This window comes from Petromyzon marinus, unplaced genomic scaffold (genome assembly GCF_048934315.1).
Source record: "Petromyzon marinus isolate PM22_M1 ecotype Great Lakes invasive population unplaced genomic scaffold, UKy_Petmar_22M1.pri1.0 PM_G_Scaffold_79, whole genome shotgun sequence".
Classification (NCBI taxonomy): domain Eukaryota; kingdom Metazoa; phylum Chordata; class Hyperoartia; order Petromyzontiformes; family Petromyzontidae; genus Petromyzon; species Petromyzon marinus.
In genome coordinates this window covers 132821-154407 of record NW_027423034.1, presented here as the reverse complement: position 1 = coordinate 154407, position 21587 = coordinate 132821, and the positions used below count along the sequence as shown (strand labels likewise).

The 21587-nt window shown below is 48.0% G+C and overlaps 1 pseudogene; it reads right to left on the bottom strand.

Moving 5' to 3' along the window:
* Positions 1-11333: 11333 nt before the first annotated feature.
* On the bottom strand, positions 11334-20080 carry LOC142921025 (heat shock protein HSP 90-alpha-like; annotated as a pseudogene).
* Positions 20081-21587: the final 1507 nt, after the last annotated feature.

Genomic DNA, 21587 nt, shown 5'->3' with positions numbered 1-21587 from the left:
CGGCCTACTCGTTTTGAATGACGCAACAATAGTATGGTGTACATACACGGTTAAGCAGACGGTGCGTATTTGTAAAATAACTTCTTGTTAATACGATGTAACGTGATGCAGTCAATTTCGCTGCAGTAATTCAATGTTAATATGCCCGTCAATATGCCCGTCAATAATTTAGAATTAATACTTGTCTGATTGTGCGCGTACATGTAACATTTTGTCTGAGGGTCAAATATTGAATAAGTGATGTTAGGACAAAGTGTGTGTGTGTGTTTGGAAGTAACCTGTACAGGGAACTCGGGTGAGACCCGTTGTTCTTGTGATACAGGTCAAAGGGTGTTTTGTGTTTCACGAAGCGTCTGCCTCTGGAGCAACTCATTGTCTTTGAAATAGGGAGCACGCTCGGATTATTCATCAGTTACAAGGCATACCACTTGAAGTTACACGTATAGGAGGAGGTACATTCTCTACAACACGAATTGTACTTTTGTCTTACGTGTTGACGTAGATTTTGTCTAGCTAGGACTAGAAATGCTCCTTGCTGATTCACGTCTGGATGTTCGTTACCTATCGGTTGAAGCAAACCCCACTGCTGTTGTTGAGACGCTGTGCACCAATAAGGGTCCAACACATTGACGGCCTTCAGGCCAGGAAAGTCACAACATTTGCACACGAAGGACGCATTCACGCAAGTACCCCATGCTCCGTTTTTGATGTTTTAAAATGAAACATCTTTGAATTGTGTTGTGTTTTGAATTAGATTATTTTATTTCCTCATTAAAAGCTTGTATCAATTTACATCTGGAAGACTTCATTGAAAAGGACATTTCGTGTGAATTTTCTCTCGTCATTAAGTAGATGGCCTTTGCCGGGGGTTCGGTTCAATGCGGACACAAACAGTGTACACACACACAGTGTATACACACACAGTATACACACAGTGCACACACACACAGTGTGCACACACATAGTGTACACACATAGTGTACACACACACAGTGTATACACACAGTGTACACACACACAGTGTATACACACAGTGTACACACACACAGTGTACACACACACAGTGTATACACAATAATGTCCACGTTTTGATTTAAAGCTTTCGTGACTGCAGTAATTCATATTCTTAGTTTTTTCGGTAAAGTCACGTTGAAGAGAAACAACAAAATAATAAAATATATATAAAACAATAAAAAATTCTCACGACGTTTCGACCATAACTCAAACGGTCATCTTCAGGTGTGTTGGTTCGCATAAATTTATTTTTAAACGGCGCATTTATTTATTTATTAAAAACGTTAGCGCCACGCGCAGCGATTTGGCAGTTTATTTAGGACTAGTCCATCTATGTTCTGAAAAGAGGAGGGGGGAGACGAATTTTTTTATTTTTATAATGTATGCTGTCTGAAAGCCACTGTAAGCGTGAACAATCAATTAAGACCTGAAATGGTTTATCAAATCTTTCCAATGATTGCTAAGCCAGAATCCATCTTCTCGGTTGAAATTGTCTCTGTGTCTCTATGTGGATAGCCTCATGAACGAATCTCTCATGGTAGCCAGATGGCTTACAAAGAACCTCTGTCTTGGAAAAGTCAATGTCATGTGAGCCTACTGAATAATAACAATGATCTGCCACGGCCGAGGTGTTGGTCCTACCGTGTTTAAGGTCTGCTTTGTGTTCACGAATGCAGTCCGAGACATGGCGTTTGGTTTCTCCATTGTAACTACTACCACAGAGGCAACTTAGTTTGTAGACACCAGGGTATTGTATGTCCGGAATCACATCTTTTACAGACGGAGCCAGATCACGGATTTTATGTAATGTGTTGAAACGGACCTGGATCTTGTGTTTATTCAAGATTTTGGAGATCTTTTTTGTGATCCCCACAATGTAGGGTAAAGTGATGGTTTTGAAAGGCTCCTCAAGAGGGTCCTTCATGGTTTGAGTGATAGCTTTGCGGATTGTATAGTCGGAGTAACCATTAGCCTTAAGAGCTTGGTGTACGTGCTTGAGTTCACTGCCTATGTGTTCCTGGTCGGATATGCATTGGGCTCTATGATACAGAGTCTTGATGAGAGAATTCTTCTGTGATGGATGGTGGTGGGAATCCGGTTTCAGATAAGCATCCGTATGGGTAGCTTTCCTGTAGACAGAGTGGCTCATTGAACCATCAGGTCTCTTTTTAATTAGGACATCCAAAAAGGTAGCTTGCCATCTATTTCTACTTCCATGGTAAATCTGATGGCTGGGTGTATGGAATTGATGTGGTCGAAGAATTAGTCTAGAGCAGGCCGGCCATGTGGCCAGATGACAAAAGTGTCATCCACGTACCTCTTCCATAAGGTTGGGCGCAGAGTGGCAGTCTGGATGGCGTCAGTCTCAAATTTCTCCATGAAAATGTTAGCTATAACCGGAGATAGGGGGGAGCCCATTGGGGTGCCCTCAGTTTGTTTGTAGAAAGTTCCATTCCAAGTGAAGTATGTATTGGTTAAACAGTGTCTCACCAGGGGGGTACCTCAGTGTTTAGTCCTTGATGAACCAAGTCTTCAATGATTGCAATGGTGTCAGGTACAGGAACCTTGGTGAATAAGGAAACTACATCAAAACTGACAAGCAGGTCGTCTGGGGACAGGGAAATACCCTTGATTGTCGATACCAGGTGAGTAGAATTTTGTACCGCAGAGGTGGTTTTTCCAGTGAAAGGACGCAGGATTTCAAACAAAAAACGAGCCAGTTTGTAGGTGGGGGAGTTGATAGTAGAGACAATGGGACGAAGGGGTGTATCTACTTTATGTATTTTTGGTAAGCCGTATAATCTTGGTGGCCTGGCAGCAGAAGGTTTCAACGAAAACTGTTTAGATTGATCAATTAATGCGGTTGAATCAGAAATTATTTTGTTGGTTTGTGTGACGAGGCTGTTGGTGGGATCTCTTTTTATTTTTGTATAACTACCATCGTCGAGTAATTCTTTAATTTTGTTGTTGTATTCTATTTTATCCATGATGACAGTAGCATTGCCTTTGTCAGCTGAGAGGACTACAATATCATCCCTCTTTTTTAATTTATATAATTCAAAACGCTCATCTTTGCTGAGGTTGCTAGCTGGCAACTTAGCGTTTTTGAGGGTTGCAGCGATTTCAGATCTTGCTACGTCTGCAGCGATGTGACTCAGGCCCCTGAGAGCAACGTCTACTTGGGCAATTATATCATTAACTGGTATTTGTTTAGGTGTGACTGCAAAGTTTAGACCTTTAGCTAAAACGGATTTCAGACCATCGGAAATAGAACTGTTACTGCGATTAATTACGACTTTGTTAACGTCTAACTTTTTGGTGTGTGGGTCCGGTCTTTTGTTGAAGAGGAGGTTAAATTTGGAAATTAGGTTGTCCTTACATTTGTTCGACATAGTAGCAGCTGAAGAGGCAGTCATATTGTCTACATGTTCCCAATCCGATGTGGACATTGTTGCCGTCAATGATAAGTGTGATTTGTAGAGTGTCTTGTCTAACTGATCTAGTTCGGTGCGTATAAGTCTGATTTTTTCTGAGATAAGAGCTAAGCTAGTTTTGAAAAGAATTCGTTTCGCATTAGAAGAAGTTACAGCAGCAGAGGTCAGTGTAAATGCGATTGGTATTACCCCAGAGTCGCGGCATCTCTTCAGGAAGGTGAGAGACTCGATCAGCTGAGCCTTCTTATCCCGGAGTTTGTTGAAGGATCTTAAAGTTATGTGAAAACCCGCCCCGTAGAGGCGGTTAAATTTTTATTTGAAGCTTTCGTGACTGCAGTAATTCATAATCTTAGTTCTTTCAGTAAAGTCACGTTGAAGGGAAACAATAAAATAATAAAATATATAAAACAATACAAATTCTCACGACGTTTCGACCATAACACAAACGGTCGTCTGCAGGTGTGTCGGTTTGCATAAATTTATTTATTTTTAAACGGTGTGTTTATTTATTTATTAAAAACACGTTAGCGCCACGCGCAGTGATTTGGCAGTTTATTTAGGACTAGTCCATCTATGTTCTGAAAAGAGGAGGGGGTAGACGATTTTTTTTTTATAATGTATGCTGTCTGAAAGCCACTGTAAGCGTGAACAATCAATTAAGACCTGAAATGGTTTATCAAATCTTTCCAATGATTGCTAGGCCAGAATCCATCTTCTCGGTTGAAATTGTCTCTGTGCTTGTATATGTGGATAGCCTCATGAACGAATCTCTCATGGTAGCCAGATGGCTTACAAAGAACCTCTGTCTTGGAAAAGTCAATGTCATGTGAGCCTACTGAATTATAACAATGATCTGCCACGGCCGAGGTGTTGGTCCTACCGTGTTTAAGGTCTGCTTTGTGTTCACGAATGCGGTCTGAGACATGGCGTTTGGTTTCTCCAATGTAACTACTACCACAGAGGCAACTTAGTTTGTAGACACCAGGGTATTGTATGTCCGGAATCACATCTTTTACAGACGGAACCAGAACACGGATTTTATGTAATGTGTTGAAACGGACCTGGATCTTGTGTTTATTCAAGATTTTGGAGATCTTTTTTGTGATCCCCGCAATGTAGGGTAAAGTGATGGTTTTGAAAGGCTCCTCAAGAGGGTCCTTCTTCATGGTTTGAGTGATAGCTTTGCGGATTGTATAGTCGGAGTAACCATTAGCCTTAAGAGCTTGGTGTACGTGCTTGAGTTCACTGCCTATGTGTTCCTGGTCGGATATGCATTGGGCTCTATGATACAGAGTCTTGATGAGAGAATTCTTCTGTGATGGATGGTGGTGGGAATCCGGTTTCAGATAAGCATCCGTATGGGTAGCATTCCTGTAGACAGAGTGGCTCATTGAACCATCAGGTCTCTTTTTAATCAGGACATCCAAAAAAGGTAGCTTGCCATCTATTTCTACTTCCATGGTAAATCTGATGGCTGGGTGTATGGAATTGATGTGGACGAAGAATTGGTGTAGAGCAGGCCGGCCATGTGGCCAGATGACAAAAGTGTCATCCACGTACCTCTTCCATAAGGTTGGGCGCAGAGTGGCAGTCTGGATGGCGTAAGTCTCAAATTTCTCCATGAAAATGTTAGCTATAACCGGAGGGGGGAGCCCATTGGGGTGCCCTCAGTTTGTTTGTAGAAAGTTCCATTCCAAGTGAAGTATGTATTGGTTAAACAGTGTCTCACCAGGGGGGGTACCTCAGTGTTTAGTCCTTGATGAACCAAGTCTTCAATGATTGCAATGGTGTCAGCTACAGGAACCTTGGTGAATAAGGAAACTACATCAAAACTGACAAGCAGGTCGTCTGGGGACAGGGAAATACCCTTGATTGTCGATGCCAGGTGAGTAGAATTTTGTACCGCAGAGGTGGTTTTTCCAGTGAAAGGACGCAGGGTTTCAGACAAAAAACGAGCCAGTTTGTAGGTGGGGGAGTTGATAGTAGAGACGATGGGACGAAGGGGTGTATCTACTTTATGTATTTTTGGTAAGCCGTATAATCTTGGTGGCCTGGCAGCAGAAGGTTTCAACGAAAACTGTTTAGATTGATCAATTAATGCGGTTGAATATAATGGTCCAACACATTGACGGCCTTCAGGCCAGGAAAGTCACAACATTTACGGCACACGAAGGACGCATTCACGCAAGTACCCCATGCTCCGTTTTGAAGTTTTAAAATGAAACATCTTTGAATTGTGTTGTGTTTTGAATTAGATTATTTTATTTCTTCATTAAAAGCTTGTATCAATTTACATCTGGAAGACTTCATTGAAAAGGACATTTCGTGTGAATTTTCTCTCCTCATTAAGTAGATGGCCTTGCCGGGGGTTCGGACACAAACAGTGTACACACAGTGTACACACACACAGTGTACACACACAATGTACACACAGTGTACACACAGTGTACACATGCACACAGTGTACACACACACAGTGTATACACACATAGCGTACACACACACAGTGTATACACAGTGTACACACACACAGTGTACACGCACACTGTACACGCACACAGTTTACACACATACAGTGTATACACAGTGTACACACACAGGGTACACACACAGTGTATATACACACACAGTGACACACACAGTGACACATAGTGTACACACAGAGTGTACACACACACACAGTGACACAACAACAACCGCCATTCGCCACTAAGTGGCGGTGACGTCACCACGACGCTTGTGCCAGGCACAGTGACACACAGTGTACACACACACAGTGTACACACACACAGTGTACACACAGTGTGTGTACACACACACTGTGTGTACACACACTGTACACACACACAGTGCACACTGTGTACGTGTACACACAGCGTACACACACACAGTGTACGCACACACAGTGTACACACACAGTTTACATACACACACAGTGTGTACACAATAGTTTCAGTTGATATATATTTGGTATACCCCTGTGAGCCATTCGGCTCTTGAATCAAGTGCAACAAACACAAACAAGAACAAGAAACACATCTTAAAGTTACTACTTTGTGTGACTCTGCAAACAGAAAATCCATGAAAAAAACAGCAAAATGTTCCTGAAAAAAGCACCGTACACCAACGCTGTGTGCTAAAAATTCCAGTGGGATGCAATGTCCACGTTGTTGTTGCTGAGTTCAAGGGAGGGAGCAATGGAAAATGAATCTAAATCAACTTAAACTCCAATCCCGCTCTGTGACGTCACTACTCAGCATCACCTCATCGGCGTGAAACGCCAGGGGGAGGTGTACCTCGCCAGTGACGTCATGTCACCAAGGTATTCACCCCACCCCGTCTACCGCACCCTTGAGCGTGACGTCACCTCTGCCTGGGTCAACTTGCGTTATCTGTTCAAGTACAATCCTTATTTGGGCAAAGCTACGCCCGGTGACTGGTGGCTCATTAACATAATATATTCGTGAAGGCCGTTGCGAGTTTATTGCGACGGGTTTCAGCACCCACGCCACCATCCCTCCACGTATGGGCCGGGCTCATTAACATAATTTATTTAAATTAAGACCCGCTCGTCGCGGGAGGGGAGTGTCTCGTACCACGCAAGTGACGTCATCTCCTGCTGCCGCGTGGCGTCATGAGGTAACAAATCTGCCGCTCCGCGCGTGAACTGAAATCCGAGGTGAGAAATTCTCATCGCGGTTGTGGTGGTGGTGGTTGTTGTTGTTGTTTACCCAGGTAGAGCCTCGCTCTCTCTCGTAGGGATGTCAGTTGAGTAGCAGCGAGCATGGGAATCGATGTCCAGGTTGGAACTTTACAACGCGGGGCCTAGCCACGCGGGGCCTTGCCTCCTGCCCTCGCCTGATCGCGTTTACTTTAATTATCTCGCTTAGTTGAACAATCTTTGTAAGAAAGTAATCTACCAGGCTATGCGTTTATTGTGTGTTGACCGACTCTCTGTGTTGCATTGCATTACATTTCCGAGTTTTACTCAGTTTGTTTGATTAAGTGTGCTTTTGATTTAAAGCTTTCTTGACTGCAGGGATTCATATTCTTGGTTCTTTCGGTAAAGTCACCACCACGTAGAAGGGAAACAATAAAATAATAAAAATATAAAACAATAAAATTCTCACGACGTTTCGACTGCAACACAAGCAATCATCGTCAGGTGTGAAAACCATCAGCAAGAACATTTTCTTGTCACCAAGGTATTCACATTTTCTTGCTGTGGTTTTCGCGCTGTGGTTTTCACACCTGATGATGATTGCTTCTTGTGTTGCAGTCGAAACGTCGTGAGAATTTTATTGTTTTATATTTTTATTATTTTATTGTTTCCCTTCTACGTGGTGACTTTACCGACAGAACCAAGAATATAAGTGTGCTTTCTCTCTCTCTCTCTGCGTGTGCTCGTGTTATTATTATTTCCTGCAGTCACCAAAGTTCCAAATCTCTCTTTGACACAAGGCCGTAATTATAATGTTATAATAATTATAATATGTAATAATAATTATAATATATATTAGGGGGGGACATATCCCCCCCCCAATAATCAAACATGCTCAAAATGTCCCCCCCAATATATTGCTATAAAAATATATATTTTTAAATAATAATTGCTATGCTATGTTAATAAAAACAACAATTTCGCTAAACCTTGGCCACAAAATGTGGACTTGTCTTCATATAACAATACGTAGATTTGTGTTTGTATGATTGCCTTGTACTTTATGAACCCCTAATCTCTGCCATTACATACTATGAAACAAGAAAAGTAAAAAAAATAAACAACAGAACAATGTAAATACAATACAATATTATACATTATTGTATCAAATAATACAAAAATTCCATCCCATGTGTTAGTGAAATTTTTCAATATTTTAGTAAATGTCAGGAAATTAGTTTTCAAATTGAGATATTTTTTTTTTCCTGGGGGAGGACCCCAGAGCCCCTGGTAGATTTGGTCCCCCCCAATGTTGACTCCATGGCTACGGCCTTGCGTTGACTCGCGGATTTCTCTACACCCCCTCCCCTCTCTCTCTGCCCCCCTCTCTCTCTCTGTTTAAGGCCTCAACACAGAGGCGTTGTTTCTCTGTGTGCCTACAGTGACGGAAAAAAGTACTTGATCCCCTGCTGATTTTGTACGTTTGCCCACTGACAAGGAAATGATCAGTCTATAATTTTAATGGTAGGTTTATTTGAACAGTGAGAGACAGAATAACAACAAGAAAATCCAGAGAAACGCATGTCAAAAATGTTATAAATTGATTCGCATTTTAATGAGGGAAATAAGTATTTGACCCCCTCTCAATCAGAAAGATTTCTGGCTCCCAGGTGTAATGAGCTGAGATTAGGAGCACACTCTTAAAGGGAGTGCTCCTAATCTCAGCTTGTTACCTGTTCCTAATAGAGGATGGGGTGGTTGTGTAATTAAGCCCGTCACCACCCGGCCAATTAGTGAGATTTGTCACGTAAACAAAACGCGTCAATTAGTTACTCATTGACCGAAAGCTTTCGTGACTGCTAGGAATTCATATTCTTGGGTCTTACGGGTAAAGTAACGTAGATAGGTTTTCTTTTAACCTATCGACGTGAGTTTACCGAAAGACCCAAGAATAGTTAGTTACTCGTTCAGCAGCACCGGTGCGTTGGAGAGTAAACCCGCAAGCGAGGTGGGCCTCTGGCGTTTTTGAGACGATTTTCGTGTCCTCAGGTCGTTAATGTGCATACGTTATATGCATTCTGTATGTTGACTGTGAATAGATCAATAATAGAGATCCACTAATCTGCTCCTTACCCCCCTACCCCCTGGACTTGATTTGCTCACATTGACGATATAACATTTTATTCCTCTATTTAACGCCGAAACAGAAGGATTTATCCACAATCCTGGCTGTCGCCTGAGGCTGGTTTTGTAATCACCGGCGAAACGTCGTACTTGAATTGTAAATGTCGTGGGTTTACTCTCCCACACACCAGTGTGCTGAACTAGTAACTAATTGGCACGTTTTGTTTACGTGACAAACCTTACTTCTGGCTGTGTCGGGCAGTGGCGGGCTTAACGACGCATGAATATTTATGCGATCTAACCCAAACAAACTCTATTTAAGATATGTACCTTTCACTAGGTAAGGCACACCGAGCTACATCGCTCTTTTTTATAAGTGACTTGGCTATCAAAAAATGATAGCTCAGCGAAGTGGCTTATCACGTGTAAAATTATAGCAGCCAAATACTCTAAACGCACGTTGATTCTAAATGTGGAGGGGAAAACCGGAGGACCCGGAGAAAAATCCACGCGACCACGGGGAGAGAGACACGCAAACTTCAAAGATGCAGCAGGCGTTAGGCTCGGGATTGAACCCACGACCTCCTGCATACCAGACAAGGTAGTTAACATCTCGCCACCACGGTGCCCTGGTGGACGGGATGTCGGGGTGGATTAGGGGGGCAAGCGCCCACCAGGGATTTGAGATTCTATTTTCGAGGGTGTAAGCCTCCAATAAGCTCGATGGGATCACTGGGGGGTCCCTCACCTCCTCGGTGTCACCAGGAAATCCACACCTCCCCCACTGTAGGCCAAATCCGCACAACGCATGTCATCATTCAGACACGGCGTTCTAGATTTGAAGTTTTCGTGACTGCAAGGATCCATACTTTGGTTCTTTCGGTAAAGTCACGTACCTACGTGACCAAAGAGACACGGCGTCTATGGAAACTGCACTTTCATGTGGTATGGTTCAACACAATATCGTACCGGTATCAGATCTGGGTACAAATCAATTCCTGCTGCCACCTGAACACAGACGTCAATTCCTGGACTGGGCCGGGCCAAACCGTGCACAGGTGGCGACCTGAGTGGGGTACAACTCGCCACCGTTGAAAAGCGAATGCATTATTGTTGTTTTTGTATTAAAACTGCCACCTGAAAAATATTGTGCTCCACCCCCACTCGTTGCGTCACGTGGCTTCATTTCTGGTCGCAGTGCATTTCTCGTGTCGTATACCGCTGCTGTGACACTGGAAAGGTCACCACCACAATCAGTAGAACCACGACTCAACAGCAGCCTTCCCGAGTCCACCCACCTCGCTCCGCCTCCAACAGCAGACAGTGGTCATTGCCACCCACTATCGTTCTGGTAGCAACTTACCAATTGATTTGCTTTAAAGACTAAGTTTTTGACAATCTTACCGGTGCTGTTTTGCACCATTTGTTGTATGTGGTGCATTCTACTCACCGCGTTCTTTGTGCTGGTTGTATTACCAGGATAATGCACACGACCTTGCCATTCGGCATCTTGCAATACAGTAGTTTTTTATATTTTGCTGTAACCAGGTTTCTGTATAACCATGTCCCCAACGAAAATGGCCATGCATTGCCGAGGTTTACCTGTGCCAAAAATAAAGTCACCCACCATCATCACCCATCGGCACTAGTTCCCCATCTGTAGGCAACTCGCCCCACCAGCACCCCCTTGTCACCTACCAGGCTGCAGACCCTTGGGCTGGAAACACAGCCAGCAGCATCTCAAGATTGCCAGGTCTACAAAGTACTGTAACGCGAGGGGACACGCAGGGTAACCCCTGTGCACATAACCACAGCCCTCGCAGCCGCTACGTGGCGCTACATTGTTCTGCTCAAATGAGCAATGAGGTAACGGTCACCTCCCATTTGCAGCTCAATTTTAAATTCCTCATTCCCATGTGAGAAAAGTATCTCCATTGTATAAACACCGTTGGCTTTCTCCCCAGTGTTGCTTATTGTATCCCAGAGGGACGTTGGGCCGAGTCAACCCCAAAATCAGGATTTGAACTCACAACCTTCAGATTCCGAGCCACTCGCTCCACCGCCGAGAAACCAATGAACAGCCATGACGCATTTAGGAATAAACCCAGTAATGTGCGTGTAATTTTTATTAAAAAATATCCAAGGAAATTAAAAGAAGCACCAGAATGGCATTGACAACGGTGCAGCCAACGTTTAAAAAAACATAACTTAAATTCACTGCATGCAGTATATCGTAGCTTGTTCTGCAAAGGGAGGGGAGTTTTGTCGACATACCCACTCTCCCAGCAGCTGTCTGCACACCGACCATTTACAGTGGAATAACAGCCTATGGAATAAGCACAGAACTATATAGAAGCATTAACAGTATACAGAAATCAACACACCTCTGTAGGATAATTAATCAGGACGCGGCACTTCCTTCACCGCACTGCTCCACTTGTAAATACCCTCCTCCCATCATACTTCATCGCTTTGCCCACTCTTGTAAGAATCTTGCTCAATTTCGGGAAAATCTGTTCACTCGGATCCATGACAACTTTGAAAGAAAGTGCTGTTTGTTGCTGTGACCACTTCACGTTTTGGGCTTGTGGAGCCATGCTCACTCGGCATGTGGGTTAAAAAGAAAAGACACTGGGAGCCTTTACATGGTCCAGTCTTCATATTTGTGAACGCTTTAAAATTGTTATGAATGTGCAGAGCCCTAGGGTCACAACGAATAACATCGTGTGAGGGAGAACAGGGCGGGGGGGGGGGCTTCTTCCTCCTCTAGTCGACTTCCTCCATGCGCGACACGTTCTCGTCGTCGCCCTCCAGGGGTGGAAGGTCGTCTGCGGGACCGGCAGGGATGTCTTCAATTGTCGACTCATCGTCATCGATGCCTGCCACACACACAGGCTCCACTTAACGCTCCACATCCAACAACCCCACCTCACTGGGGAGAGCGGTCACACCTTGTGTAGCAGGTGTAATGTGTCAACTAGTGTGGCCTACGCAGCGGCTGTTATCAGCTCTGGGGACCGTAGTCACCCTCGCAGGATGGTCAGGATGGGCAGTCTACACCATTACATCACCTACACAAGATGACCATTAAAATAATTGCCCTCACCCAAGCCACCTCATTTTGACACAAAATAGAAGTGGTGGCAAGGGGGATATAAAAAATAAAATAAGCAGACAGCATGCCTCCTTCGCATAGCTAAGTGTAATTATTGTGTTATGTACAATATACAAAAACTAGTACCCAAAAAAGCTTTGACTATGTATTATGGATAGTACCCATGTTAAAAACATAAACATCTCAGCAGCATTGGTTCAAGCAAACCTGGCTCTGCTGATGGGACAATGATCATCAAAACTGGTCCAGAATTGGCTCGTGTAGTACCAAATGCTGCTGAAATTACACTCCGAGAAGCCTGTGTGTATATGGAGAGAAACGGGAATGAGGCCAATTCTCTTTGTATTTTGTTGCCTATTTAACGGTGGGGAATTGCAAGTTGTTGCGAGAGGGAATCGATGCGAGGCCTACCAAGTCCCAGCTTGATCATGCGGTAGATGCGGCTCGCATGCGTCTGTGGGTCCTCGAGCGTGAATCCAGACGACAGCAGCGCCGTCTCAAACAGCAGGATGACCAGGTCCTTCACCGACTTGTCGTTCTTGTCCACCTCCACCTTCTGACGCAGGGTCTCCACGATGGGGTAGTCGTGGTTGATCTCCAGGTGCTTCTTGACGGCCATGTAGCCCATGGTGGAGGAGTCTCGCAAGGCCTGCGCCTTCATGATGCGCTCCATGTTGGCCGTCCAGCCGTAGGTGCTGGTCACGATGCAGCACGGAGAGGAGACCAGCCTATTTGACACGGTCACCTGCACGGCACAGAAGGGAACGCGCATTAACAATGAGCACGGTGGACAAGTGCCGTTGTATTTACGCAGAAAAAAAGTGAGCAGAGCCCTCGTGGAAATCATCCAAGCGTCAAGTGGATTTTTCTTGACAGCAGCCGAGCACAGGCCCAAATACGTCAAGCGGCCAGCAACAAACAGTACTATCAGTACTATCAAAATTGTAATAGGTAAGAGTGTGACATGTGTCTTGAAGTGATGAAGGTTATGCAAGGCTTGGAAAAGGAAACAATGGGGAGGGTATTTCAAAGAGGCGCAGTGTGAGGTGAAGACGCAGAAAGTGTTTTTACAGGAACTGGGATTGGTCGAAGTGTCGATGAGGCCAAACATTGGGTGCAGGGATCAGGGGCAAGTTGATGGGGACAGTAAACCATGGTCGTAGCGATAGAAGATTGATGAGGGGACTGACCATCGTTGAATAAGTGACTGGATGGAGTGCTGCATCAACCATAAACCTACTCTACATTGAATTATAACAAGCACAGCGAGGTAGGAACTGGGTGCCGCAGTGTTGAGATGTTAACTACCTCGCCTGGTATACAGGTCGTGGGTTCGATCCCAGTCCTGACACCTGGATATTTGGAGTTTGCATGTTCTCCCCGTGGTCACATGGATTTTTCTCCAATACCTCCGGTTGTTCTCTCCACATTTAGAAACATGGATCGAGAGTATATAGCTCCTAGAAATTTCCACATGATAAGCCACTTCATTGGGCTATCATTTGTGGCCAGATCGCTTCTAAGAGCTGTATAGCTCAGTGGGCCTTGCCTGGTAAGCTAAAAATAATTTAGTTTCAGTTTGGGGGTGGCTCCCCACCCCAGACAGGTTCACATCACAAGTCCTGCCGAGTGCTCACCTTCTCCACCTTCTCCAGGATCTCCTTGACCACCTTGCAGAGATTCTCAAACTTGGCCTTGGCCTCCTCCTGTCTCTTTTTCTCTTCCTCATCTTCCGGAAGCTCCATGCCCTGCTTGGTGACGGAGACGAGGGTCTTCCCGTCAAACTCCTTCAGCTGCTGCACGCAGTACTCATCGATGGGCTCCACCATGTACACCACCTCCAGGCCACGCTTGCGCACGCGCTCCACAAACGCAGAGTTGGCCACTTGCGCTTTTGACTCGCCTGCGAGCGAAATCGCGGTTCACAAATTAGCCTTCCGGCACCACGGCCTCGTCTAACGGTTTGGCAAATTCCCGCTCAAATGAGCATCGCGACGATGCTCATCTCCCGTTTACAGTCCCATTCCAGATTCCTTTGACGAAGACTAATCTAAAGGAGAACCACTGTTAACAACCACAAAGTGGAATGCTATTTATAGACCGAGGGACGATTAACAGTCTGCAAAGCTTCACAATTAGATTACTTGTACAGTCTACACTTAAGTTCAATACTTGGGCAACGTTCTTAGCCAGGAAGTGCTAGCAGGCTGTGTGAAGAGCATCGTGTGTCGTGCAGCAGTGCGTGTGTGGTGCCATGGAGTGTGGTGTCGTGGCGCGTGTGGTGCTGTTGGCACGTGCGTGTCTGCCCGCACCGGTGATGTAGTAGATGTGCTTCTGGTTTTCTTTCATTCGAGACACGTAGTCCTTCAGCGAGCACATGTCCTCGCCCGACATGGACGTATGGTAGCGGAGCAGCTCCGCCAGCTTCTTCCGGTTCTGAGAGTCCTCGTGGATTCCCAGCTGTGGGGAATAACGATAAAAGGCAGAGCGACAGGGTCAGATTTCCCCCTGACGAACTGAACGACGGGAAAAGCACGAATCGCAAAATATTCAAATCCACACCGCTGCAGAAATTCGGCAAATGGTGAGAGCATCCACCTTGATGTTTTTGGAGAACTGCTCATAGAACTTCTTGTAGTTATCTTTGTCCTCGGCGAGCTCCGCGAACAGCTCCATGGACTTCTTGACGATGTTCTTGCGGATCACCTTGAGGATTTTGCTCTGCTGCAGCATCTCACGCGAGATGTTAAGGGGAAGGTCCTCGGAGTCCACCACTCCCTTCATGAAGTCTGCACACGGTGAACATTCACGGCTTTAGTATTTATCACTGTAAAAACTCTAGAGAAACCATTGAATAGAAGTGCTTTAAGGGAGGAAAAAAATGACATTGTTTACGAGTTGCTCTCAAGCCTGCATGCATCCCCGCTTACTGAGATACTCCGGGATGAGGTCTTCACAGTTGTCCATGATGAAGACACGTCGAACGTACAGCTTGATGTTGTTTTTCTTCTTCTTGTTTTCAAAGAGGTCGAAAGCCGCCCGCCGGGGGACGAAGAGCAGCGCCCGGAATTCCAGCTGCCCCTCCACCGAGAAGTGCTGTAGCACAAACACGCCATGTGCAATAGGCATTCAGTACATTTTGTACTTGCGCATTTCCTGTGGCGCATGGCCCTCATCACGAAGGCACCTTTTGAAGTCTGCAGTTGCTTCACAGTTGGGTGGAGGAGGGGGGAGGCAATGTTGCCACTTGTTGTTCCAATTAAGCAACGCTGTGGTTTAACGTTACAAATGTAGTGAATTTGGACTATGATGCCACAACACAAATTACGTCACACAATCTCTGAACCGTACACCGAGGCAGATATAGCGTATTTTTACGGTTCATACACCCCGCAGTTATAACCAGGCAGGCCTCTTAACAATTGAACAAACCTCTGTAACAAGCAGCGAACATGCTACCCTCTGGGCCGCATCATCGCACAAGTCAACAGACGGGCAACACACGCCAGGCCACATACGGCAGCCACGAGGCCCTGGCTCGTCACCTCCACTATGTCCAGAGACAACGGCACCACCACGCTCACCTTCACGGCAAGGTGGTCCTCCCAGTCGTTGGTGAGGCTCATGTAGAACTCGCCATACTCCTCCGCCGTGATGTCGTCCGGGTTGCGTGTCCACAGCGGCTTTGTCTTGTTCAGCTCCTCCTTGTCCGTGTACTTCTCCTTGATCTTCTTCTTTATCTTCTTGTCCGAGTCCTTGGCCTTGTCCTCCTCCTCATCGGAGCCTACGTCTTCGATGTTGGGAGTGTCGTCGTCAGACCTCTCTTAGATTTATCAGGAGCCGCCTCCTCCTTATCCTCCTCGTCATCGCTCACCTCCTTGTTGCGTTCTTTCTCCACCTGCAACAGACGGATTACCCAAACTTCAGACGACATACGATGGAGGTTGCTCACCAAAACAGCGATGAAACAAACGGACTGCGGTCCGAGTTGGTCGAATGTACGAAACGCAGCACGTTACTCACGTAAAGCGTGATGGGGTAGCCGATGAACTGGGAGTGCTTCTTGACAATGTCCTTAATTGACCTCTCCTCCAGGTACTCAGTCTGGTCCTCCTTAATGTGGAGCACGATCTTGGTGCCACGACCGAGAGGCTCCCCTGCACCGCATCATCGCAGCCACTCGAGATTAGCAAACTCATCACCCGGCAGCGGGGTGTGCTGGGCGTGCGGCATGGCGAGAGCCACGCGTGCTCCACCGGGAGCTCATACTCACCATCGTTGTCGGGCCTCACGGTAAACGAGCCGCCGGTCGAAGACTCCCACACATATTGCTCGTCGTCGTTGTGCTTGGTGACGACGGTGACGCGCTCGGCCACCAGGTAGGCAGAATAGAAGCCCACGCCGAACTGGCCGATCATCGAGATGTCGGCGCCCGCCTGCAGGGCCTCCATGAAGGCTTTGGTGCCCGACTTGGCGATGGTGCCTAGGTTGTTGACGAGGTCGGCCTTGGTCATGCCGATGCCCGTGTCGACGAGTGTGAGTGTGCGGTCGATCTTATTGGGGACGATGTCGATCTTGAGCTCCTTGCCAGTGTCCAGCTTGCTGGGGTCAGTGAGGCTCTCATAGCGGATCTTGTCCAGCGCCTGGGCAGACGGGGGACCGCACAGTGATGTTTACAATGCCATGGCAACAGCAGATCGACGCATGCTACCACATCCACGACCATCACATTCACGGCTCGACCAAATTCCGGAATCTACGACTAAGCGGCAGGGTGGCGGCACAGTGGCAACTCATGTGCCTCACGGCAAGAAGGGCCTGGGTTTTATTACTGACTATGAGGGTGCCTGGAGTTTATACACTCTCCCCCTATTTTTCATGGGCTTCATCAGGTTTGCTCAGGTTTCCTCCCATAGCGAACAATACTTTGGTTATGTAACTTGGTAAATAATACCTCGATAAGCAAATTTTCGATATACAAACTTTGGATTTATTACTATTATATTAATGGCAAAAAATAAATTCACTGAAATTTGATAAATAAAATAGCCCATCTACAGTTCAATATAAATAAGAATAAAATTACAAGATACAGTTTTATGAGCATTGAGATCGGCTATAGAAATTGTGTCTACATTCGTCTCGGCCAATCAGCATGCAACAATACACTGTTACGGTGATATGGTGTTTGGTGGGCAATGTAGCCCCTCATGACTGCACCGAAGACTACACTGGCTAGTGTGAATATTTTTTCAGTACATTACACGGTTTCTTTTAATTATGACGGTTTTTGTATTTTAATACTGTACAGAATAAAATATTTTCAATATAAATGATCTTGATACGAATGGGAAGTTATTGAATGTTTATTGTATGAAATTGGAACGCACCCTCAGAGTACTAACGTACATGCTATTCAATGTAACAACTTTTGATATACAAATGAAGCTCCAGGAACGCATCAACTTCCTATATCGAGATATTGGCCAAAAACATCCCAATGCTGGCTGAAAGAATACCGGCAAATTACTCAATTTGGATCACACACACCAAGTAACATCGTCCCCAACCACAAAAACTTTGCAGGACCCTCCTGAAAACGAGTCTTAGGACTCTGAGGTAAACAAGCGGAGTAAATAAAATAATACATTGCAAAGATGTCTGCCAATCTACTGTTGGATGAAGGCCTCATTTCCACACTGTCAGTCATGGAAGTGTATTGGCAAGCAGTCTACACAGTAGCAGTGGACATGGGGCCACTCACAATGACAGCAGCAACGTTAATCTAAAATCACAATTAGACCGCAAGCGGCCCATACGATACTTTGGATGTGTGAAGGGGCGGGTGGGGGGGGTCCTAGCATCCCCTCCCCCTTAATAGCGTGGGGGGCCGGTGGCGTCAGGGGTGTGGCGGGGTGTGTCCGTGTGTGACGGTGTGTGGAGTGGGGTGTGTCCGTGTGTGAGGGTGTGTGGAGCGGGGTGTGTCCGTGTGTGAGGGTGTGTGGAGCGGGGTGTGTCCGTGTGTCCGTGTGTGTGGAGCGGGGTGTGTCCGTGTGTGAGGGTGTGAGGAGCGGGGTGTGTCCGTGTGTGAGGGTGTGTGGAGCGGGGTGTGTCCGTGTGTCAGGGTGTGTGGAGCGGGGTGTGTCCGTGTGTGAGGGTGTGTGGAGCGGGGTGTGTCCGTGTGTCAGGGTGTGTGGAGCGGGGTGTGTCCGTGTGTGAGGGTGTGTGGAGCGGGGTGTGTCCGTGTGTGAGGGTGTGTGGAGCCTGGTGTGTCCGTGTGTGTGGAGCCTGGTGTGTCCGTGTGTCAGGGTGTGTGTGTAGCGGTGTGTGTCCGTGTGTGAGGAGCGGTGTGTGTCCGTGTGTGTGGAGCGGGGTGTGTCCGTGTGTGTGGAGCCTGGTGTGTCCGTGTGTCAGGGTGTGTGAGGAGCGGTGTGTGTCCGTGTGTGTGGAGCGGGGTGTGTCCGTGTGTGTGGAGCATGGTGTGTCCGTGTGTGCGAGGAGCGGGGTGTGAGTGGTTCCGTACGTCGGAGCTGTTGGAGATGAGCTCGCGCAGGAAGATCTCCTTGTTGGAGTAGAAGGTGTTGATGATGAGGGACATGAGCTGGGCGATCTCCGCCTGGAAGGCGAAGGTCTCCGCCTCCTCGCCACTGCCCGCCATGGGCTGCGTCGTCTCCGACACCTCGGGCATCTGTGGAGATAGCAGCGCAGGAGAGGAGACGCGTGGGGGCACCCACTGAGCCTCTAGAGAGCCCCTGTGGAGACACGCGAACACGGAGTCCCTGTGCGGACACGGAGCCCCCTGTGCGGACACGCGGACACGGAGCCCCCTGTGCGGACACGGAGCCCCCTGTGCGGACACGGAGTCCCTGTGCGGACACGGAGCCCCCTGTGCGGACACGGAGCCCCCTGTGCGGACACGGAGTCCCTGTGCGGACACGGAGCCCCCTGTACGGACACGGAGTCCCTGTGCGGACACGGAGCCCCCTGTGCGGACACGGAGCCCCCTGTGCGGACACGGAGCCCCCTGTGCGGACACGGAGCCCCTATGCAGACACGGAGCCCCTATGCAGGCACAGAGTCCCTATGGACCTTCCAGAATGTTCCCTCTCACGGGCACCACCCGCTGACCGCTCCGCCTGCACCATCGCCCACCCACCACGGCACCCACACGGCACCCCCCACGGCACCCACCCACGGCACCCCCACACGGCCCCCACCACGGCATCCATCCACGGCCCCCACCACGGCACCCCCCCACGGCATCCACCCACGGAACCCCCCCACGGCACCCACCCACGACACCCACCACGGCACCCCCACGGCACCCACACGGCACCCCACCACGGCACCCTACACGGCATCCACCCACGGCACCCCACCACGGCACCCCACCACGGCACCCCCACGGCACCCCCACGGCACCCACCACCGCCTCGCTCGCTCTCTCGCGTCCCCCGTCAGTGGCGGGCGCCGCCCGATGGTCTCCGGTTTACGGCCGACCGAGTGGTGGTGCAACTCGACGTGACACCGAGCAGCCACTGCACCTCCGAGTAGCCAGCCGACAGTCGCTACTTCAACATTACAAGCATCGCCGAGCACGACGCATACACCGTACACTGCTCTCAATAACGCCGTCGTTACCTCGTATCGTTCTGCCGTAGCAGTGAGAAGTCGTCAAGGCGCAGTGGTTCGCGCTTTCGCGGTGGCTGCGGCAGATTTCTGTGAGCGCGGCGGCTGCCGGCGCCGCTGCTTATAGCGAACGCGAAATTTCGAGAAGACGCGGGCGGGGGTCTCGCCCCGGCGTGCTCCGGTGATTGGTGGAAGTTTCGCGAAACCCCGCCCCCTCGCTCTCGATAATTATCAAAGCCTCGCCCCCTCGCTCTCAATAATTCTCAAAGCCCCGCCCCCTCGCTCGCGAGAATTCTCAAAGCCCCGCCCCCTCGCTCTCGAGAATTCTAAAAGCCCCGCCCCCTCGCTCTCGAGAATTCTCAAAGCCCCGCCCCCTCGCTCTCGAGAATTCTCAAAGCGCTTTCGCTTCCACGTGCCCATAGACTATCGTGGTGTATCACAGCAATGCCCATAGACTATCGTGGTGTATCACAGTAATGCCCATAGACTACCGTGGTGTGTCACAGTAATGCCCATAGACTATCGTGGTGTATCACAGTAATGCCCATAGACTACCGTGGTGTATCACAGTAATGCCCATAGACTACCGTGGTGTATCACAGTAATGCCCATAGACTATCGTGGTGTATCACAGTAATGCCCATAGACTATCGTGGTGTATCACAGTAATGCCCATAGACTATCGTGGTGTATCACAGTAATGCCCATAGACTATCGTGGTGTATCACAGTAATGCCCATAGACTACCGTGGTGTGTCAGTAATGCCCATAGACTATCGTGGTACCAGCAATGCCGATGGAATGTAATGGTAAAAACATTACCCATAGACTACTAAACGTGTAACAGAAAACATAACTATTTTATTTTACGGGCATTCTTCTTTGTGACCTTCGTTTGAATCCACTGCTGAGTTCGGTCTTGGCACGCGTTGAGTCGGAACGCGTCGGCATCCCACTCCACATTGCGGAGCCCTTTGCGTGTCGGCGTGAATCACTCCACTACGGCGAACCCTAAGAACCCCGACCGAGGACGCTTCTAGAAGTAGCCGCAACACGGGCTCACGTGAAGCGGAGCCACACGCCCGGCGGTCATCGTGGCCCGTGGCTCCAGCTAGCGGGGTCTTTGTGCTGTTCACCGGGCCGCGAGCAGTACGGGGACACGGGCTCGCCGGGCCTCACTGGGCGCTCTGTTCGCCGCAGTTCGGCTCCATTGTGCCGTGTGGCAGGCAGCCCGCGGCGGGCTGGGGAGATGGATTGTTGTGGCGGGAACTCGACAACAGTGGCACACACGTGCTCGAGCGGTGTTCTCTAAGGCCAGTATGCTCTGTGTATTTTAACACACACCAGGGATTGAGTATGGTCTGTGGATTTAACACACGCTATGGGTTGGTATGCTCTGTGGATTTAACACACGCTATGGGTTGGACATGGTCTGTGGATTTAACACACGCTATGGGTTGGGCATGGTCTGTGGATTTAACACACGCTGTGGGTTTGGTATGGTCTGTGGATTTTTACACACGCTATGGGTTGGGTATGGTCTGTGGATTTAACACACGCTATGGGTTGGGCATGGTCTGTGGATTTAACACACGCTATTGATTGGACA